The following is a 21,394-nucleotide window of genomic DNA, read 5'->3' on the forward strand; positions in this document are numbered from 1 at the left end:
GAAAAAAAAAAAGGGAAAGAAAAGAAAAAAATGGAAGAAAGGAGGGAAGAAAAAAATGTGAAGAAAGATTTAATATAAGAACAGTAATTATGTAACTCACCTATGCTTGTGTAACAAATATAGAATCACTCAAGTGTGAGTTGCAGTACTAAATCTTTCATCACATTTTTTTCTTCCCTCCTTCTATTCCTTCTATCTTCCCTGTTTTTCTTTTCTTTCCCTTTTTTTTCTCTCCTTCTGTTGGATAGCCGTCATCTCACCACTATCACCTATTCACTGGTAGTAATAGCTTTAGGCCCGATGTGACATGGTACGTTCTTGATTTTTCGATCATACTTGCAGGATACAACTTTGAAAAGTATTTTCCTGATGTTGTATACTATTTACTTGTATCTAAATGACAATAGTATCTCTTCTATGAATGCATGGTCCTTGTCATGTATTATTGATGTTGATATATGAATATTGTACTGTATTTTGACCATCTTCTGATTCTCATTGATCTTTATTTTGTTATTGTTTATGTTCAGATAAAGTCCAGTCTGACGAAGGCCCATTGGCCGAAACGTCAGCTTTTTGTGGACAACATCACATATATAATTTTTGCAGAAAAAATTTATTTGATCAATAAAAAAAATTTGGCATGATAATTCTCAACTATCTTTTTTGTGGGAGTGAATAGTGTGCCGGGGTTATTCCTATTTTTCCGTTATTTTTACTCCAGAGCACCTATCAGTCGATGACGCAGAACTTCCCTGCTCCTCTTTATTCTTTAGTGGGAGCGACTTAACTAAGCGCCTAATGCGAGATGGATACGAGGTATCACTCCCAGGGCAGTGACCAGAACTTTGACAGCTGACCTCCTGGGCAGGTACGGACACTAGTACAGGCACAGATATAGGCAGGTAGAGTCAGGATGACTGAGGCAGACAGGCAGGTAGGTACAGGCAGATATGGTAGGCATAGCAAGGTAGATAGGAATGGAATAGCAGGTACAGGTTAGGAAAAATTGCTGGCACTTCCTAATCTCATAGTCTGAACTGGTAAATACTCCATATGACATAGAATATTCAAAAATAGCAGTTGCACGCAATTAAAGTGAAGGAGAAAAAAACAAGAATGTAGATGGTGAATATTTGAATGTGAATACACATTACTGCTAAGAAAATATGAAAAACTTTGAAATATTACAATGCAAATAAAGGTGGCCAAATTTACTTCTGCCCAGATACCAACGTCAAGCAGTAACTCTCATGTGGGTCCTACTCTAAATGCTATGCCTCTCTTGTCCAAACTGAACTATTATATGGGCTAGAATAGAACCTTCAAAAGGAAAAATAAAAACACCTGAAATACCTGGGAGGAGTGCAGACAAAGGACATGACTTCATAATACAAACTAGAAAAAATTGCCGACACTTCCGAATCTCATAGTCTGAACTGGGGCATTCTTCAGCTGCTGCTCAGACTCTGTCCAGATGATTAAAATATCATCGATGAACCGGTAATAAGCCAGAGGCTTGATAGGACAAGAGGATAAAAAGTCACTTTCAAGCTTGGCTATGAAAGATGTGCATATTGTCGTGTCTACTGTAGATATATATTATTATCAAATGCAAAGTAGTTATGGGTGGGGATGAATTTTGTAAGCTTCACCACAGATTCAGCATCAATTCCTGTATTTTCCAGAAAGACTTTGCAGGCATTTATAAAGGAATGGATGCCAATTCTGTGTTGATCATCAAAAGGAAACTGGAGGAAAAACAGGTTTTTCGCCACGCTTGAAGACCACAGACATTGGTGTCAAACAGATGATTCTTTTTATTTCATTCCTACGCGTTTCGGAGACCCCAACTGTCTCCTTCTTCAGGAAAAGGCATGTCTGGGGCTCTGCAAATATGACATGGTACTCCCAAACCATTCCAACTAAATCTGAACTCGAATATGTGGCTCCTTCCATTAAGAGCTTTGCACTGTGCCTTAAAAATAGTTTTTGACCACATACTGTATACGATATTGGCGAACTCAGAAAAAATAGTTTCACAAATTGTTTGGTCTATTTTCTCCTATTTCCCTTTTTGAATTGTAAAACTTTGTAGCCAAAGCAGTATTTTAGTGGAAAAAAATAAATGTTTTATTTTCACAGCCAAATGTATTACAATTATGTGATCACCTGAGGGTTAAAATAGCTCACTACATAACAAAGTAAATTTCTTGAAAGATGTAGTTTCCAGAATGGGTTCATTTTTAGGGCGTTTCTGCTGTTTTGACATGTAAGATGGTCTTCAAATGTGAGATGGTGTCCTCAATCTATTCCAGGCAAAATGGAGCTCCAAAATTCAAGTAGCGCTCTTTCCTTTCTGAGCCCTAAGCAGTAGTATTAAGCATTCAGCTTGATCTCGAAGTCATGGCAACTTGATGGATTAACACTTTGTAGGAAGATTGATCTTGTGCAAGCCTATGTAGGTCCATCAGGGTTTTCACTGCCATTATCTTTGATAGTATCAAGCCACCGAGTTGCTGGTCTTCCTCTTAACATTGTGCCGATGGCATGGCTTAACTGATCCACACAAATACACACAACAAATACAAAACACAGATGTAAAAATACACAATATACACATCAAATACATAATACACACAACAAATACATCATGCAGACAAATACACAATCCTGACATCAAATACACTATTTAGAAATAAAATACATAATAAAGACAACAAAACACAATACATACCTCAAATACACAACAAAGACAAATACACAAAACAGACATCAAATACACAATCTAGACATCATATACACAATTTAGGCATCAGGTATACAATACAGACAACAAAAATACAATATATATATATCAAATACACAATAGACACAAATACACAATAAATCCATCAAAAACACAATACACACAACAAATACACAATATAGGCATCAAATACACAATACTGTTAGGCGGTGTTTGGCTTTGCACTCGCTGGGTGTCATGGCAACATCAGACTCTTTTCACACCCCAGAGTCTGAGACGCAGGCTGAGGTCTCTTAGTTGTTCAACCTGACTTAGAGGTCAGCTGTTTTAGCTTCACTGCTTACCAATCCAGCAGGAGTTCATTCCTGCTGGCTTGTGAACTGCTGCTAAGAGTTCATGCTGCCAATGACCACTCACAGCCACCTTCACTCTTTATAAGGTATTGTATCTGGTTGCTTCTCGCCGAATATAGTTCAGCATTGCCTCAGTGATATCACTATTGTTTGTAATGATCCAGAACCTGGTGATGTGTGATATGCTTTCCTGTGTGGTGTGTAAATATCCCTGTTGTTAGTTTACTTCCTCCTTATGCTTTATTTCTTAAGGAGCATGAATTGTCTCTCCCCTTTGTCTGTTTGCACTGTGTATGTATTTTGTTTTTTTCCCCTGCCTTTGGTATTTGAGTGATTAGCTTCTCTTGTCCTGGCCCTCTCCTGGTGTGAGTGAGAGGAGGTGTAAGATCATGGTTCAAACAAGAGATAGGGTCATGCTAACAGTGCAGACCTAGCTACCATCAAGCTTACCTCTAGGATAAAGGACAGCGCAGGGTCCCTAGTTTCAAGCCTGAAGAAGAAACCTATGTAGTCTCGAAAGCTTGCTATTATTACCATCTTTTCAGTTAGCCATTAAAAGGTATCAACCACTGAGGACTCTCAGTTCTTTTAAACAATTTTATTCTCTCTACTTGCTAACATGGTACAAATATATATTTTACCTGTAACAAATAATATATGCACACAGCAAATAAACAATTCAGACAAAAAATAGACACTGCAGACATTAAACCCACAATACAGACAACAAATACAAAATTCACACAAATTCATCTTAACACGTCACTATACACTGTTAAAAGTAATTCCAATATACAAAGCCCAAATAATGCCAAAATACAGTGCTCAAATAATTAAAAACAAATACCAATAGACAGTGAAACAAGTTCCAAGAAAATACAATGCGTGAATATGTACCAAAAAATCCCATTGATTAATACCAGTTTACAGTGCTCCAAAAACATCAACACACCAAAATACCAATATTTACAAATAATCCCACTAACTAATACCAATAAAAAGTGCTTAAAAAACCCAGAAAACAATTCAATATATAGTGTTCAAATAATATGGAACAAAATCACTATAAAAGGCTAAAATAAAATAAAAATTCAGAACACAAATAGAAGCAAGAATAGAATAAACAATGACAGAGCTCACCCACTGAGGGGGGGGGAAATCTCCAAGCAATATCTGTGCACATTGGTGCTAAGGTTTAGTAAACTGCTTTTCCACCTTGTCAAAAAAATAAACAAAAAAACAAAACGTAATCACAGGTCTATTCAATCAAGTCTTCATTGCCTTTGATAATGAGATCTTGTAATCCACGATATTGAAGATTTATGCATTGTTTACTTTCCTTTAAACTTATTAAGATTATTTTACTTTTGATGATTAGAAAATTAAGTTTTTGAACTATTTCTGTTTATGGAGAAATAAATGTAAGTCATATTTATTTACAATTTTTGATACATTTTTATTTATTCTATCAAATTGAACACATCAATCAGTTTCTACTAAACATACCAAAATCCAAGGCTCAGTAAATAAAAAAAATAGTGAATTGCAGTCTTTAAATAGAAATTCAATTTCTAAGCTATTTTAATTCACAATTTTCTGCACATTGATTGCGGCTGTCATGTCAAACTCTCTCTCTTTTCAAGACATTTAATGATGGCTGTAATTTTGTCTTGACATTGATCAGTGCTCAGCAGTCAAAATGCTTTTAGAAATAGTCTCAAATATTTCATGTCTTTGTTTCAGAAAACAGTTAAATATGATTTGATAGAAATATATTTGGAATAAAACAGATTCTATCTTTGCACAGACAACAATCGCTACAGTAAAATAGAACTTCATTGTTAAAGCTTGTATAAGAAAATCTTTTTTAGATGCTTACATGATTTTTTTTTATTGCACCTATCTAAAGCAGTTATCTGGAATTTATTAAATTATTAAATTCATGGCTGTGTTGACACTAAGAACTTGTAATGATTTATTAAAAAAATGTCAATGGCACAAGAGGAAGAGGCACAAAGTATTCACTTGTCTAAGCCCAACACCACTGTTAAGTATTAAATTTGTCAGAAATTGTCCAGAGCCTCTTACAGTTTTATTAATTTTGTATATTTACTCTGGAGTAGAGATGAGCGGTTCCATCAAGGCTCGGTTTGCCGGCAGCAAACAAGCCGAGCCTTCACTGGCTCGAGCTTGACCCAAACTCTGGATCAAGTCACTGATTGACAGTTTGAGTCTCCGCCTACATACCGCCAGTCATAAGCAGAATATGTTTCGGGGGAGAGTGGGCAGGCTTTTTCAAACTTTTTTTAATTGCACACTACATTGGAGCATGCTGTTGTTACCCCCATTTTGCACCGTTCAAACACAGCAAGTGGCTTGCACTGGGCTGAAGACTAGAGATGAGCGATCCGGTCACGGTTCGGCTCGAGCTTGGTTCGCCGAACGGAGGTCTGGTTCGAGTTCGGTTCGGCGAACCGGTTCGGAGAACCACTCGAACCCATAGGAAACAATGGGAGGCAATAACAAACACATAAAAACACATTATAAGTGTACACATACAGTTAATAAACATTAGAAAGAAAGAAAGAGACCAAGTAGAGTGGACCTCATATTTGTAGTAATATACATGGACCCCATAGAATACATACAAAAACTTGTGAACAAGAAGGGGTATTTATCATGGTTTTTTTAAGTAAAACTACTGTACCACAGTTGTGAAAAAGTATAGAGTTTTTATTATTACAAAAAGTGCAAATATTAAAAATCACATGTGATGACAGTTAGTAGTTAGACATACATAGTTAAAATTCAATTAGATGAGACAGAGAGAGAAAAAGGTCCCAGGGAGGGAGACAGACTATCCCTTAACTAAAACTGGTAAGAAAGTAGTATTACTATATCCAGTGGGGGCTTTTAAGTAACCAAAAGATATCAATAGTATACCCCCTGGGCTAGTGGAGTGATGGAATGTCCATACATTAAACAGTAACCAACAGGATAAGGTAGAGATCAGGGCCTGAATACATTAGTATGTAACACCACCAGAATAATCTCAGAGGAAAAAAAAAAAAAAGTCATATAGTGGTGGGTAAAATGGCACCTGAACGACCTACCTGTGGTATGTATAGCACCCAGAAAGGGAGTCTGTCAGCCTCACATGTGGACCCGGTCCCGACACGTGTTTCGCATGTGCTTCAACGGGAGACCGTATACTTTTTCACAACTGTGGTACAGTAGTTTTACTTAAAAAAACCATGATAAATACCCCTTCTTCTTCACAAGTTTTTGTAGTTAAAAAACATTGCCATAACACTTACCGGTCCCTGGGATGCGTCCTGCACTCAGTCTCCTGCCGCTATTCCTCCCGATAATCGCTGCGTCCTCGATAACCAGCAGTGATGACAGGACCTTCGTGACATCGTCAAAATAGCATGTGACCAGTCACGTGTCTGTTATCTCATTGGCTACAGACTGGTCACATGGCTAGACATCATGTCCTGTCCTAGGTCCTGTCAGTGCATCTCCAGTACGCGGTGATCGTTTCTGTATCGCCGTGTACCGGCGACATGCTCTGGCACACGGTCGTCTCCCCGTTCCCTTATTGACCGGCTGACACAGCCGGTCAATAACGGAGATCACCGTTGCCATAGCAACGCGCTTGGTAGCGGTGATGGTGACGTCACCGCTACCACACGCAGCGGCACCGGAATCGGAGCAGTATTGCTATGGCAACCCGTCGCTTACAGCCGGGAGCCTGTGGTCACTCTCACAGAGTGATTTCTGCATGGAGCACAGCGTCCTTTCTCTCATGCTGTCTGATGGAGCAGAGCTGCAAGTGTTGAGAAAGAAGACAGAAGACCATGGATCGTGGAGGGCTGAGAGGGGGTAATAAAGTTGGAGTCTCTAAGTGTGTCTTTGTATTTATTTCCATTAACCCCTTCACGACCTTGGATGGATCTATCCGTCCAGGATCGTGTCCCGTTAAGCCCCGCACCCCTGCCGTGGGCAGGCGGCGTGGATTGGCACACATATCAGCTGTTTTAAACAGCTGACATGTGTGCCTGCTAGCCGCGGGTGGAATCGCTTCCACCCGCGGCCATTAACCCCTTAAATCTTGCTGCCAAAATCTGGCAGCAAGATCTAAATGCGCTCGGCCATGTTTTTTACTTACCGCCGCCCCCACCGGAAGTCACGTGTGTTATCACGTGACTATCAGTGGTTGCCATCGTAGCACAGGGTCATGTGATGACGCCTGCAGCTACGAAGTTTCACTTTCGTTTTCCCTCAGCCGAGAGCAGAGGGAAAAACAAAGTGACTGAATCTGCTGTTTACAGCTGTATTGCTGTGATCAGCAGATAGATAATAGCGATCGGATTGCTGATCACTATAGCCCCCTAGGGGGACTAGTAAAATAAAAAAAAAGTAAAAAAAAAAGTTTTAAAAAATAAAAAAAACCCCTAAAAGTTCAAATCACCCCCCTTTCCCCCATTGAAAATTAAAGGGTTAAAAGATAAATAAATATACACATATTTAATATCGCCGCGTTCAGAAATGCCCGATCTATCAAAATATAAAATCAATTAATCTGATTGGTAAACGGCGTAGTGGCAAAAAAATTCCAAACGCCAAAATTATGTTTTTTGGTCGCCGCAAGTTTTACGCAAAATGCAATAACAGGCGATCAAAACGTAGCATCTGCGCAAAAATGGTACCATTATAAACGTCAGCTCGAGATGCAAAAAATAAGCCATCACTGAGCCATAGATCCCAAAAAATAGGAACACTACGTGTTTCGGAAAATGGCACAAAACGTGCGCCACTTTTATTGGACAAACTTGTGAATTTTTTTTAACCCCTTAGATACATGTAAACCTATACATGTTTGGTGTCTACAAACTTGCACCGACCTGAGGCATCACAAAGATACATCAGTTTTATCATATAGTGAACACGGTGAATAAAACATCCCAAAAACTATTGTGCGATCACACTTTTTTTGCAGTTTTTCCACACTTGGAATTTTTTTGCTGTTTTCCAGTACAATATATGGTAAAACCTATAGTTTCATTTAAAAGTACAACTCGTCCCGCAAAAAACAAGCCCTCATATGGCAAGATTGACGGAATAATAAAAACGTTACGGCTCTCGGAAGAAAAGGAGCAAAAAACAAAAACGCAAAAACGGAAAGTGCCCGGGGGCTGAAGGGTTTAAAGTATTTTTTTTCTGTGTGGTGTTTTTTTTAACCCTTTATTGGAGATTATTAATGGCCGGGTCAAACTTGCCTGACATTAAGAATCTCTGGCTTAATACTAGCTAGTAATACAAAGCCAATAATAACCCTTATTACCCAGCAAGCCACCCGGCTTCAGGGCTGCTGGAAGAGTTGGATACAGCGCCAGATGATGGCGCTTCTATGAAAGCGCCATTTTCTGGGGCGGCTGCAGACTGCAATTCGCAGGAGAGGCACCCACAAACCTCGGGCTAACCTGTGCTGCAGATTCCAATCCCCAGCTGCCTAGTTGTACCCGGCTGGACACAAAAATTGGGCGAAGCCTACGTCGTTTGTTTTTTTTTAATTTCATAAAATTCATGAATTAATTAAAAAAAGGGCTTCCCTATATTTTTAGTTCCCAGCCGGGTACAAATAGGCAGCTGGAAGTTGGGGGGCAGCCGTACCTGCCTGCTGTACCTGGCTAGCAAACAAAAATATGGCGAAGCCCACGTCATTTTTTTTGTAGTTTTTTGCCAAAAAAAATAAGAAATGCTTCCCTGGATTTTTCATTGCCAGTGAAGGTAACACCAAGCAGGGGGGTTAGCAGCCAGTAGCTGCTTGGATTATCCTTAGCTAGCAATACAAAAAATGCAGCGGGAGCCCATATATATTTTTTTTAATTATTTATTTAAATAACTAAAAACAAAAAGGGCTTCCCTGTATTTTGATTGCTGGACATCACAGTACTGTAAAAATAAATCTTTAAAAAAAAAATGACGTAGTGCTCCGCGGTATTTTTGATTCTCAGCGCAGTTAAAGCAGACAGCTACGGGTTGCCACCCCCATCTGCCTGGCATTACCTTGGCTGGCAATCAAAATACAGGGAACCCCATTATTTTTTTTTATTTAAAAAAAAAGTTAAAAAAAACAAAAAGACGTTGGGTCCCCCCATTTTTGATAGCCAGCTAGGGTAAAGCAGACGGCTGTAGCCTGAAAACCACAGCTGGTAGCTTTACCGTGGTTGGGGATCCAATGTGGAGGTCACCCCAGGCTCTTTTTTATAATTATTTTATAAATAATAATAATTACAAAAAAAAGTAGGGTCCCCCCCAAATTGGATCACCAGCCAAGGTAAAGCGGACAGCTGTAGTCTGGTATTCTCAGGGTGTGAAGGTCCATAGTTATTGGCCCTTCACAGCCTAAAAATAGCAGGCCGCAGGCGCCCCAGAAGTGGCGCATCCACTAGATGCGCCAATCCTGGTGCTTCACCCCAGCTCATCCCGTGCCCTGGTGCGGTAGCAAACGGGGTAATAAATGGGGTTGATACTAGCTGTAAGGTCACCTGACATCAAGCCCAGGAGTTTGTGATGTCATGGCGTCTGTCAGATACCCGACATCAAAAACTGTCCGTACTAACAAAAAAAAATAGACAAAAAAAAAATATTTAAAAAAACAGTACCCAAAAAAATTCCCTCTTTCACCAATTTATTGTAAGAAAAAAAATAAGAGGGTCCCACGACGACTCTAGACTGTCTAGAATATGGGGAGATACACTGAGGGAACGTATCCCCCATTTTCTAGGAGTACAGACCCTCCATGTGGGGAGTGTGAATGCAATGAATCTGCACCCACTCTCCCCGGGTCCACAGCAGCAAAGTCCATGTCGTAAATGTTGCTACCAAAGCTGCAATGCCCTGCTCATGAGGTAAGGGCATGCCTAATCAGGAGAACTATTCTACATTTCCAAATATTGGTATTTCCTGATAATATTGCTATTCCACCTTCTATATATTGGGGATAGGATCTTGGAGATGGAATACCCCTTTAAGTCCAGTTATCCAGCTGAATAAATACTAAACAACAGAGCTCGCTATTTAGATGTGTTTTCTTGTGGCGTATAACGGACTCTCATGTTTGGTAGTCGTTCAGCAGGGCAACTATAAAATCAAATACCTTCATTTGGAAATGTAGTATAGCTCTCCTAATCAGCTATGTTCCTTACCTCATGAGCAGGGCATTGCAGTAATAATAATAATAATAATTTATTCATTTATATAGCGCTATTAATTCCATAGCGCTTTACATACATTGGGCTCACAATCTAAATTCCCCATCTGTATGTCTTTGGAGTGTGGGAGGAAACCCATGCAAACACGGGGACCACATTCAAACTCCTTGCAGATGGTGTCTTTGGTGGGAATTGAACCCAGGACCTCAGCGCTGCAAAACTGCAGTGCTAATCACTGAGCCTAGTGCCGCCCATTTAGCTTACAGATGCATAATCACCACTCATTGTGTCTGAACACAGGAAGCTGAGCTGACTGCCGCTCAATGCATGCGGCAGCGTCTATTGTGCAGGAGAGGGCCACGGGGGATCAACGCTGCACAGGTACTGTGGGACACCAGGGAACACCGGTGGAGTTATAGGGGGTGACCTGGCAGGGCCTGGTGATGAGTTTTCTGTCGCATGTGTCATGGCATATGCGATAGAAATCAGAGGAGTAGGGTGAATGCCTCCGGCGCGCTGCTGTGCGCGCGGCCATCTTGGATTTCCGGGAGAGGGTCAGGGGGCACTTTGGCGACACCGGGGGACCGGAGGGGACCTGGGAGGAGATTTATCATGTTTGTTCATGCCAGAAGGAAGATAAATAATTTTTTACCGGCGCTGTCATTTACTGTAAGGTGATCATCGGTATACGGTGTATACCGGTGATCTCGTGAGCGGGGACCAAAAAAAACGGCCTAAATCATGATCTCCAGGGTCTCAGCTACCCCCTGAAACCCTGGAGATTTTCTGACGCTGGGTGGCACTATTCACTTATTTCTGCCTGCTGTTCATAAACAACAGATCAGAATAAGACTACATTCACATAACCGATCCATTTTTGTGGTCCGCAAAAAACGGTTCAATTTTTTTACGGGTGCATCCATGTGGCATCTGTTTCTGTTCCATATACGGTCCGTATGTCATCCGTGTGCCTTCCGTTTGTTTGCGTACTGCAAAAAAACTGAAGGAGGGAAAATATATAAATTTACCCAGGATCTGTGATGCCCTGGACCCCCAGGGGTCACAGGTAACAACACACAACACCACACACACCCCCACCCCAGTGAGGCACCAGCAGCCAACAAGTCCTGACTAGAGATGAGCGAACCCGTTGCGGTTCGGCTCCAGGTCGGTTCGCCGAACGGGGGTCCCGTTCGAGTTCGGTTCGTCGAACGTTCGACGAACCAAACTCGAACCTATAGGCTATAATGGGAGCCAATCACAAACACATAAAAATGCATTATAAATGTACACAAACAGTTAATAAACATTGCCATAACACTTACCGGTCCTCGCGATCCCTTCTGCACTCTGTCTCCTGCCGCTATTCCATCCGATGATCGCTGAATCCTCCCGGTGACGGCACTGCCAGCAGAGATGCAGGACCTATTGTGATGTCAAAATAGCCATGTGACCAGTCACGTGGCTTTTATCTCATTGGCTACAGACTGGTCACATGACTATGACGCGTCATGTAGGACCTGCGAGTGCATCTCTCCGGTACACGGTGCACATATGTGTATCGCCGTGTACCGGCGACATGCTCTAGCACACGGTCGACTCCCCGTTCCGTTAGGGACCGGCTGACACAGCCGGTCATTAACGGAGATCACCATTGCCATAGCAACGGAGTTAGTGGTGACGTCACCGCTAACCGCGGCTCCGAGAGCACCGTTGCTATGGTAACGCGTCTGTCAGCGTTACCGCTGTTACCGCTGACAGCCAGCACTGATCACTCACAGAGTGAAGGCTGCACGCTGCTTCCCGATTGTAGTGAGGATTGTAGTGAGGATGAGGTTCCCCAGCCCCAAGTGATGAGCTGGTGAACTTCATCCTCACTACAATCGTCACTACTACTACACTAGTGAGGATTGTAGTGAGGATTAGGTTCCCCAGCCCCAAGTGATGAGCTGGTGAACCTCATCCTAACTACAATTGTCACTACTACTACACTAGTGAGGATTGTAGTGAGGATGAGGTTCCCCAGCTCATCAAGTGATGAGCTGGGGAACCTCATCCTCACTACAATCGTCACTACTACTACACTAGAAAGAAAGAAGACAGAAGAGCAGGATCGTGGAGGGCTGACAGGGGGTAATAAAGATGGAGTCTCTAATGCGTCTGTGTATTTATTTCTATTAAAGTATTTTTTCTCTCTGTGGTGTTTTTTTTAACCCTTTATTGGAGATTCTTAATGGCCGGGTCAAACGTGCCTGACACTAAGAATCTCTGGCTTAATACTGGCTAGTAAAACAAAGCTAGTATTAACTCATGATTACCCAACAAGCCACCCGGCTTCAGGGCTGTTGGAAGAGTTGGATACAGCGCCAGATGATGGCGCTTCTATGAGAGCGCCATTTGCTGGGACGGCTGCGGACTGAAATCCGCAGCAGAGGTGCCCAGAAACTTCGGGCTAACCTGTGCTGCGGATTCCAATTTCCAGCTGCCTAGTTGTACCCGGCTGGACACAAAAATGGGGCGAAGCCCACGTCATTTGATTTTTAATTATTTCATGAAATAAGTGAAATAATTAAAAAAAAATGGGCTTCCCTATATTTTTGGTTCCCAGCCGGGTACAAATAGGCAACTGGGGGTTGGAGGCAGCCCGTGGCTGCCTGCTGTACCTGGCTAGCATACAAAAATATGGCGAAGCCCACGTCATTTTTTTGGTGGGCAAAAAAATTCTGCATACAATCCTGGATGGAGTATGCTGAGCCTTTTAGTTCTGCAGCTGCTGTCTGCTCTTCTCCATACAGACAGACAGCAGCTGCAGAACTACAAGGCTCAGCATACTCCATCCAGGACTGTATACAGAAGTTTTTTGCCCCCTGAAAAAATTATGTGGGCTTCGCCATATTTTTGTATGCTAGCCAGGTACAGCAGGCAGGTACGGCTGCCTCCAACCCCCAGTTGCCTATTTGTACCCGGCTGGGAACCAAAAATAAAGGGAAGCCCTTTTTTTATTATTTCATGAATTTCATGAAATAATTAGAAAACAAATGACGTAGGCTTCGCCCCATTTTTGTGTCCAGCCAGGTACAACTAGGCAGCTGGGGATTGGAATCCGCAGCACAGGTTGGCCTGAGGTTTCTGGGCCCCACTGCTGCGAATTGCAGTCTGCAGCCGCCTCAGAAAATGGCATTTTCATAGAAGCGCCATCTTCTGGCGCTGTATCCAATTCTTCCAGCACCTGCCTGCTATACCTGGCTAGCATACAAAAATATGGCGAAGCTCACGTCCTTTTTTTGTAGTTTTTTGGCAAAAAAAATAAAAAATGCTTCCCTGGATTTTCCATTGCCAGTGAAGGTAACACCAAGCAGTGGGGGTTAGCAGCCAGTAGCTGCTTGGATTACCCTTAGCTAGCAATACAAAAAATGCAGCGGGAGCCCATATATATTTTTTTTAATTATTTATTTAAATAACTAAAAATAAAATGGGCTTCCCTGTATTTTGATTGCTGGACATCACAGTGCTGTAAAAATAAATCTTTAAAAAAATGACGTAGCGCTCCGCGGTATTTTTGATTCTCAGCGCAGATAAAGCAGACAGCTATGGGTTGCCACCCCCATCTGCCTGCCGTTACCTTGGTTGGCAATCAAAATACAGGGAAGCCCATTAATTTTTTCTATTTAAAAAATAGTTAAAAAAAAAATGACGTTGGGTCCCCCCATTTTTGATAGCCAGCTAGGGTAAAGCAAACGGCTGTAGCCTGAAAACGACAGCTGGCAGCTTTACCGTGGTTGGGGATCCAATGTGGAGGTCCCCTCAGGCTGTTTTTTATAATTATTTTATAAATATTAATAATTAAACAATAAAAGTAGGGTACCCCCAAATTGGATCACCAGCCAAGGTAAAGCGGACAGCTGTGGTCTGGTATTCTCAAGGTGGGAAGGTCCATAGTTATTGGGCCTTCACAGCCTAAAAATAGCAGGCCGCAGGCACCCCAGACGTGGCGCATCCACTAGATGCGCCAATCCTGGCGCTTCACCCCAGCTCATCCCGTGCCCTGGTGCAGTGGCAAACGGGGTAATAAATCGGGTTGATACTAGCTGTAAAGTAACCTGAGATCAAGCCCAGCAGTTTGTGATGTCATGGCGTCTATTAGATACTCAACATCATAAACTGTCAGTACTAACAAAAAAAAAATCGACAAAAGAAATGTATTTGAAAAAACAGTCCCCAAAACATTTCCTCTTTCCCTAATTTATTGTAAGAAAAAAAATAATGGGGTCCCACGACGACTCTGGACCGTCTAGAATATGGGGGGGAGACACTCAGGGAACGTATCCCCCATTTTCTAGGAGTGCGGACCCTTCATGTGAGGAGTGTGGGTGCAATGAATCTGCACTCACTCTTCTCAAGTCCACAGCAGCAGAGTCCATGTCGTAATGGTTGCTACCAAAGCTGCAATGCCCTGCTCATGAGGTAAGGGCATGAATAATCAGGAGAACTACTGTAGAGGAAGCTCTGCTCACTGGTATATAGGTGATCAGAGGTAATAATAGATAAAATTAGTGAGTAGCCTCGGCACTCTAAATCTCCCAGACTAAGTCAGTAAGTCACAACAGATAGTAATGCAAAATCACTCTTTATTGGTCCGTATTAAGAAAAAAAATTTTTTCATAAGCATATATGTTTTTGTCCAAAACAAGTTACAAATGACGTTTCGGCCTGAGCCTTCGTCAGATTGGACTTATCTGCATGTAATCATGAAAAATGACAATAATCAGTATCACATAAGAGTGAGAGAACAATAACATAAACTCGAACAATGTAGAGGTACAATTGGGATGCAGCAAAAAAATTGCAACACAGCAAGAAATGAAACACATGATACAAATGTCATAATACAGTACAAGGACAATATAGTAATGACAAATATGGGGTCAGAGTAGACTTAGACAGCTCTGGTACGAAAGAGATGTCAATCATAAAGTAACATGTGCAGTAGGTGTAGAGCTACAGTATGCATGGCAGAGCTAATGGGTAGACCGACCATAGAAAAAGAACGGAGAAAAAGTGGAGAAAAAGTGGAGAAAAAATGGAGAAAAAAATGGAGAAAAAGTGGAGAAAAAGTGGAGAAAAAGTGGAGAATAAGTGGAGAAAAAATGGAGAAAAAATGGAGAAAAAGTGGAGAAAAAGTGGAGAAAAAGTGGAGAATAAGTGGAGAAAAAGTGGAGAAAAAAATGGAGAAAAAGTGGAGAAAAAGTGGAGAAAAAGTGGAGAAAAAAAATGGAGAAAAAGTGGAGAAAAAGTGGAGAAAAAGTGGAGAAAAAATGGAGAAAAAAATGGAGAAAAAGTGGAGAAAAAGTGGAGAAAAAGTGGAGAAAAAGTGGAGAAAAAATGGAGAAAAAAATGGAGAAAAAGTGGAGAAATAGTGGAGAAAAAGTGGAGAAAAAGTGGAGAATAAGTGGAGAAAAAGTGGAGAAAAAGTGGAGAAAAAGTGAAGAAAAAAAGTGGAGAAAAAGTGGAGAAAAAGTGGAGAAAAAGTGGAGAAAAAATGGAGAAAAAAATGGAGAAAAAGTGGAGAAAAAGAGGAGAAAATGTGGAGAAAAAGTGAAGAAAAAGTGGAGAAAAAAATGGAGAAAAAGTGGAAAAAAAGTGGAGAAAAAGTGGAGAAAAAGTGGAGAAAAAAATGGAGAAAAAGTGGAGAAAAAGTGGAGAAAAAGTGGAGAAAAAGTGGAGAAAAAATGGAGAAAAAAATGGAGAAAAAGTGGAGAAAAAGTGGAGAAAAAGTGGAGAAAAAGTGGAGAAAAAGTGGAGAAAAAAATGGAGAAAAAGTGGAGAAAAAGTGGAGAAAAAGTGGAGAAAAAAATGGAGAAAAAGTGGAGAAAAAGTGGAGAAAAAGTGGAGAAAACATGGAGAAAAAAATGGAGAAAAAGTGGAGAAAAAGTGGAGAAAAAGTGGAGAAAAAGTGGAGAATAAGTGGAGAAAAAGTGGAGAAAAAGTGGAGAAAAAGTGGAGAAAAAAATGGAGAAAAAGTGGAGAAAAAGTGGAGAAAAAGTGGAGAAAAAAATGGAGAAAAAGTGGAGAAAAAGTGGAGAAAAAGTGGAGAAAAAGTGGAGAAAACATGGAGAAAAAAATGGAGAAAAAGTGGAGAAAATGTGGAGAAAAAGTGGAGAATAAGTGGAGGAAAAGTGGAGAAAAAGTGGAGAAAAAAATGGAGAAAAAGTGGAGAAAAAGTGGAGAAAAAGTGGAGAAAAAATGGAGAAAAAGTGGAGAAAAAGTGGAGAAAAAGTGGAGAAAAAGTGGAGAAAAAATGGAGAAAAAAATGGAGAAAAAGTGGAGAAAAAGTGGAGAAAAAGTGGAGAAAAAAATGGAGAAAAAGTGGAGAAAAAGTGGAGAATAAGTGGAGGAAAAGTGGAGAAAAAGTGGAGAAAAAAGTGGAGAAAAAGTGGAGAAAAAGTGGAGAAAAAAATGGAGAAAAAGTGGAGAAAAAGTGGAGAAAAAGTGGAGAAAAAATGTAGAAAAAAATGTAGAAAAAGTGGAGAAAAAATGTAGAAAAAATGGAGAAAAAGTGGAGAAAAAGTGGAGCACCCTTTGGTGCCTTTCATGTGGCACTAAGGGGTGCTTAACTTTGTATTTAGCCAAAAAAATGAAAAAAAAATGACGTAGGGTTCCCCCTAGTTTTGTAGCCAGCTAGGGTGAAGCAGACGGCTGCAGCCTGCAGACCACAGCTGGCAACCTCACCTTGGCTGGTAATCCAAAACTGAGGGCTCCCCACGCTGTTATTTTAAATTAAATAAATAATTAAAAAAAAAAACACGTAGGGGTCCCCCAAAATTGGATCACCAGTCAGGGTAAAGCAGACAGCTGGGGCCTGATATTCTCAGACTAGGGAGGTCCATGGTTATTGGACTCTCCCCAGCCTAAAAATAGCAGGCCGCAGCCGCCCCAGAAGTGGCGCATCCATTAGCTGCGCCAATCCTGGTGCTTCGCCCCAGCTCATCCCGCGCCCTGGTGCGGTGGCAAACGGGGTAATATATGGGGTTAATACCAGATGTGTAATGTCACCTGGCATCAAGCCCTGGGGTTGGTGAGGTCAGGCGTTATCAGATACCAGACATCACCAACCCAGTCAGTAATAAAAAAAAATAGACGACAACCACATTTTTATTTGAAAAAACACTCCCCAATACATTCCCTCTTTAACCAATTTATTAGAATGAAAAACAAATCCAGGTCTGGTGTAATCCAAGGGGTTGCCATGACGATCCACACTGTCCCAGTCAATGAAGAGCAGGATGTTCCCCATTGGCTGGGAGAGCAGTTCAGTGACCTGAGCTAACATCAATGGGTCAGCCCAGGTCACTGCAGGGCATGAAAAGTGCTGCTGTCAGCGAGGTACGTTACCTGCGCTGATCTCCAGCACACTGACAGCCCCTGTCACTGAGTTCAATGACCGCCGCCTTCACAGCCAAGTATCGCGAGAGGCCCGTGACGTCACCGCTAGTCAGTCTCGGGTCGGAAGCGAGAGAAGGTGATGTGACAAGCGGCGGCCATGGAGGACAGTGACAGCGCTGAGGTCGGGATGGCGGGACTTCATCACCGCAGGTAAGCCGAGCGGGACCATGTGTGTGTGTGTGTGTGTGTGTGTGTGTACGTGTGTACAATACATGCCGCGGGCAGGAGGGGGCGGAGCGAGCTGAGTGGGGAAGTGTGGGCTTCCTGCACGTAACTAGGATAAACATCGGGTTACTAACCAAAGCGCTTTGGTTAGATACCCGATGTTTATCTTGGTTACCAGCTTCTGGCAGGCTGCCAGCGATGGCTCCTGCACACTGTAGCTGTAAAAAGCCCTGCTTTTTGCTGCTAGAACCGTTCTTGAATGTATCTAGAACTATCGAGCTTTTGCAAAAAGCTCGAGTTCTAGTTCGATCTCGAACAGCCCCCAAAATCACTCGAGCCTAGAACTGGAGAACCTCGAACCGCGCTCAACTCTAGTCCTGACCGCTTCCCTCAGGTCTAGCCAGGCACACTAGGTGGGCAGATAGGCACGCCCTCCAAGGAGTCTGCTGGCCTGAGGCAGGGAAAGGACAAGTGAGTCGAGTGGGGAGAAAAGTAGTGAGAGGAGTAAAAGTGGTGAGCTGAGAGTCAGGAGCCTAGGACGTAGCCTAGGACCCCTTGGAACAGTCAGGCAGGCAGACGGTGGTGGCCGTCTGCAGGAGTCCGGTCAGGGACTGAACTGCGGAACCGTAGGGATCGAGAAGAGGGTGGTGACCCTTCGGACCTGAACCGGGGAGCTAACAAGTCAACCGGAGCACCAGGCAGGGTACTCAGACCCCGTTCTAGCCCAGAATCAACCGGGCTCAGACAAATCTACTGATTGCGGTCTGGACCTCAGGGGTTCATTCCCACCTAAAGTACCGATAGATGGCAACAGCCCACCAATTCCGGATAAGAGCCACCGCCAAGGGCCAGAGATCCTAAGGGCCAGTGCCTGCGGGCAAAAGGGCTCCTCCGGTACCCAAAAGCCGGGGAGCGGACTACCGTTGCTGAAGCATAGGAGTCACTATAGCAAATTTAAAGGTGCAGGAGAAAGGCACATCACCAACCTCACTGGGGACACACGCAGCCGGCTGCAGGCACCGATCTACACAGAATTTGGTTTACCATTGACTCTGTGTGGTTTAATCGTGAGTACACCAGTGCCATCAGGCACCATGACGTAAGCGAGCCCCTGCGTCCTGCAACCTCCTGCTCTTGCCACATGGCCCCGGGACCAACAAACCCCCTACCCACTGAGGGGTCAACATCTAGCTACGACCCATCACCTCACCACGACCCGTGGGTGGCGTCACAAACTGTTACCTGTCACCGCAGCTCCGGCCGTGAAACCAGTCCACCCCAAACCAAACAACCAAACTCCCCCCTTTCCAGAGCGATGTGGCCCCCGGTCTGGAGGCGCTCGAGCCACCGATAACTTGAGCCTGGATCCGAGCGGCTCGGCGGAGAGCAGCCGAGCCCCCAGTGCGGTACAGATCCATAGCTTCAACATATATGAGGCAGTCACATGTTCAATCCAGTGCCATTTTTTACTGCTTTTCACACGGTAGAGCGCTCTGGTGATTTTCCTGTGCTTGTACACTTCATATCAGTCTTTTCTGTCATTATAGTGGCAGAAAGACACATAATGTCCCACTTTCCTGCATTTTGTAATTTTGCACTCTTTGGTGCCTTTCATGTGGCACTAAGAGGTGCTTAGCCTTGTATTTAGCCAAAAAAATGAAAAAAAAAATGACATGGGTTTCTCCCTATTTTTGAAGCCAGCTAGGGTAAAGCAGATGGCTGCAGCCTGCAGACCACAGCTGGCAGGTTCACCTTGGCTGGTAATCCAAAACTGAGGGCACCCCATGCTGTTATTTTAAATTAAATAAATAATTAAAAAAAAAAAAAGTGGGGGTCCCCCCAAAATTGGATCACCAGCCAAGGTAAAACGAACAGCTGGGGTCTGATATTCTCAGACTAGGGAGGTCCATGGTTATTGGACTCTCTCCAGCCTAAAAATAGCAGGCCGCAGCCGCCCCAGAAATGGCGCATCCATTAGATGCGCCAATCCTGATTAAAGATGAGCGAACCGGTCGCGGTTCGGCTCGAGGTCGGTTCGCCGAACGGGTGTCCCATTCGAGTTCGGTTCGTCGAACGTTCGACGAACCAAACTCGAACGTATAGGCTATAATGGGAGGCAATCACAAACACATAAAAATGCATTATAAATGTACACAAACAGTTAATAAACATTGCCATAACACTTACCGGTCCTCGCGATCCCTTCTGCACTCTGTGTCCTGCCGCTATTCCATCCGATGATCGCTGAATCCTCCCGGTGACCTGCACTGCCAGCAGAGATGCAGGACCTATCGTGACGTCAAAATAGCCATGTGACCAGTCACGTGGCTATTATCTCATTGGCTACAGACTGGTCACATGACTATGACACGTCATGTAGGACCTGCGAGTGCATCTTTCCGGTACACGGTGCACATATGTGTATCGCCGTGTACCGGCGACATGCTCTAGCACACGGTCGACTCCCCGTTCCGTTAGGGACCGGGTGACACAGCCGGTCATTAACGGAGATCACCGTTGCCATAGCAACGCAGTTAGCGGTGACGTCACCGCTAACCGTGGCTCCGAGAGCACCGTTGCTATGGTAACGCGTCTGTCAGCGTTACCGCTGTTACCGCTGACAGCCAGCACTGATCACTCACGGAGTGAAGGGTGCACGCTGCTTCCCGATTGTAGTGAGGATTGTAGTGAGGATGAGGTTCCCCAGCCCATGATGGGCTGGTGCACCTCATCCTCACTACAATCGTCACTACTACTACACTAGTGAGGATTGTAGTGAGGATGAGATGCCCCAGCCCATGATGGGCTGGGGCATCTCATCCTCACTACAATCGTCACTACTACTACACTAGAAAGAAAGAAGACAGAAGAGCAGGATCGTGGAGGGCTCACAGGGGGTAATAAAGATGGAGTCTCTAATGTGTCTGTGTATTTATTTCTATTAAAGTAATTTTTCTCTGTGTGGTGTTTTTTTAACCCCTTATTGGAGATTCTTAATGGCCGGGTCAAACATGCTTGACATTAAGAATCTCTGGCTTAATACTGGCTAGTAAAACAAAGCCAGTATTAACTCATGATTACCCAACAAGCCACCCGGCTCCAGGGCTGTTGGAAGAGTTGGATACAGCGCCAGATGATGGCGCTTCTATGAGAGCGCCATTTTCTGGGACGGCTGCGGATTGAAATCCGCAGCAGAGGCGCCCAGATACCTCGGGCTAACCTGTGCTGCGGATTCCAATCCCCAGCTGCCTAGTTGTACCCGGCTGGACACAAAAATGGGGCGAAGCCCACGTCATTTGTTTTTTAATCATTTCATGAAATAAGTGAAATAATTAAAAAAAACGGGCTTCCCTATATTTTTGGTTCCCAGCCGGGTACAAATAGGCAACTGGGGGTTGGAGGCAGCCCGTGGCTGCCTGCTGTACCTGGCTAGCATACAAAAATATGCCGAAGCCCACGTCATT

Source organism: Anomaloglossus baeobatrachus, chromosome 10 (genome assembly GCF_048569485.1).
Source record: "Anomaloglossus baeobatrachus isolate aAnoBae1 chromosome 10, aAnoBae1.hap1, whole genome shotgun sequence".
Classification (NCBI taxonomy): Eukaryota; Metazoa; Chordata; class Amphibia; order Anura; family Aromobatidae; genus Anomaloglossus; species Anomaloglossus baeobatrachus.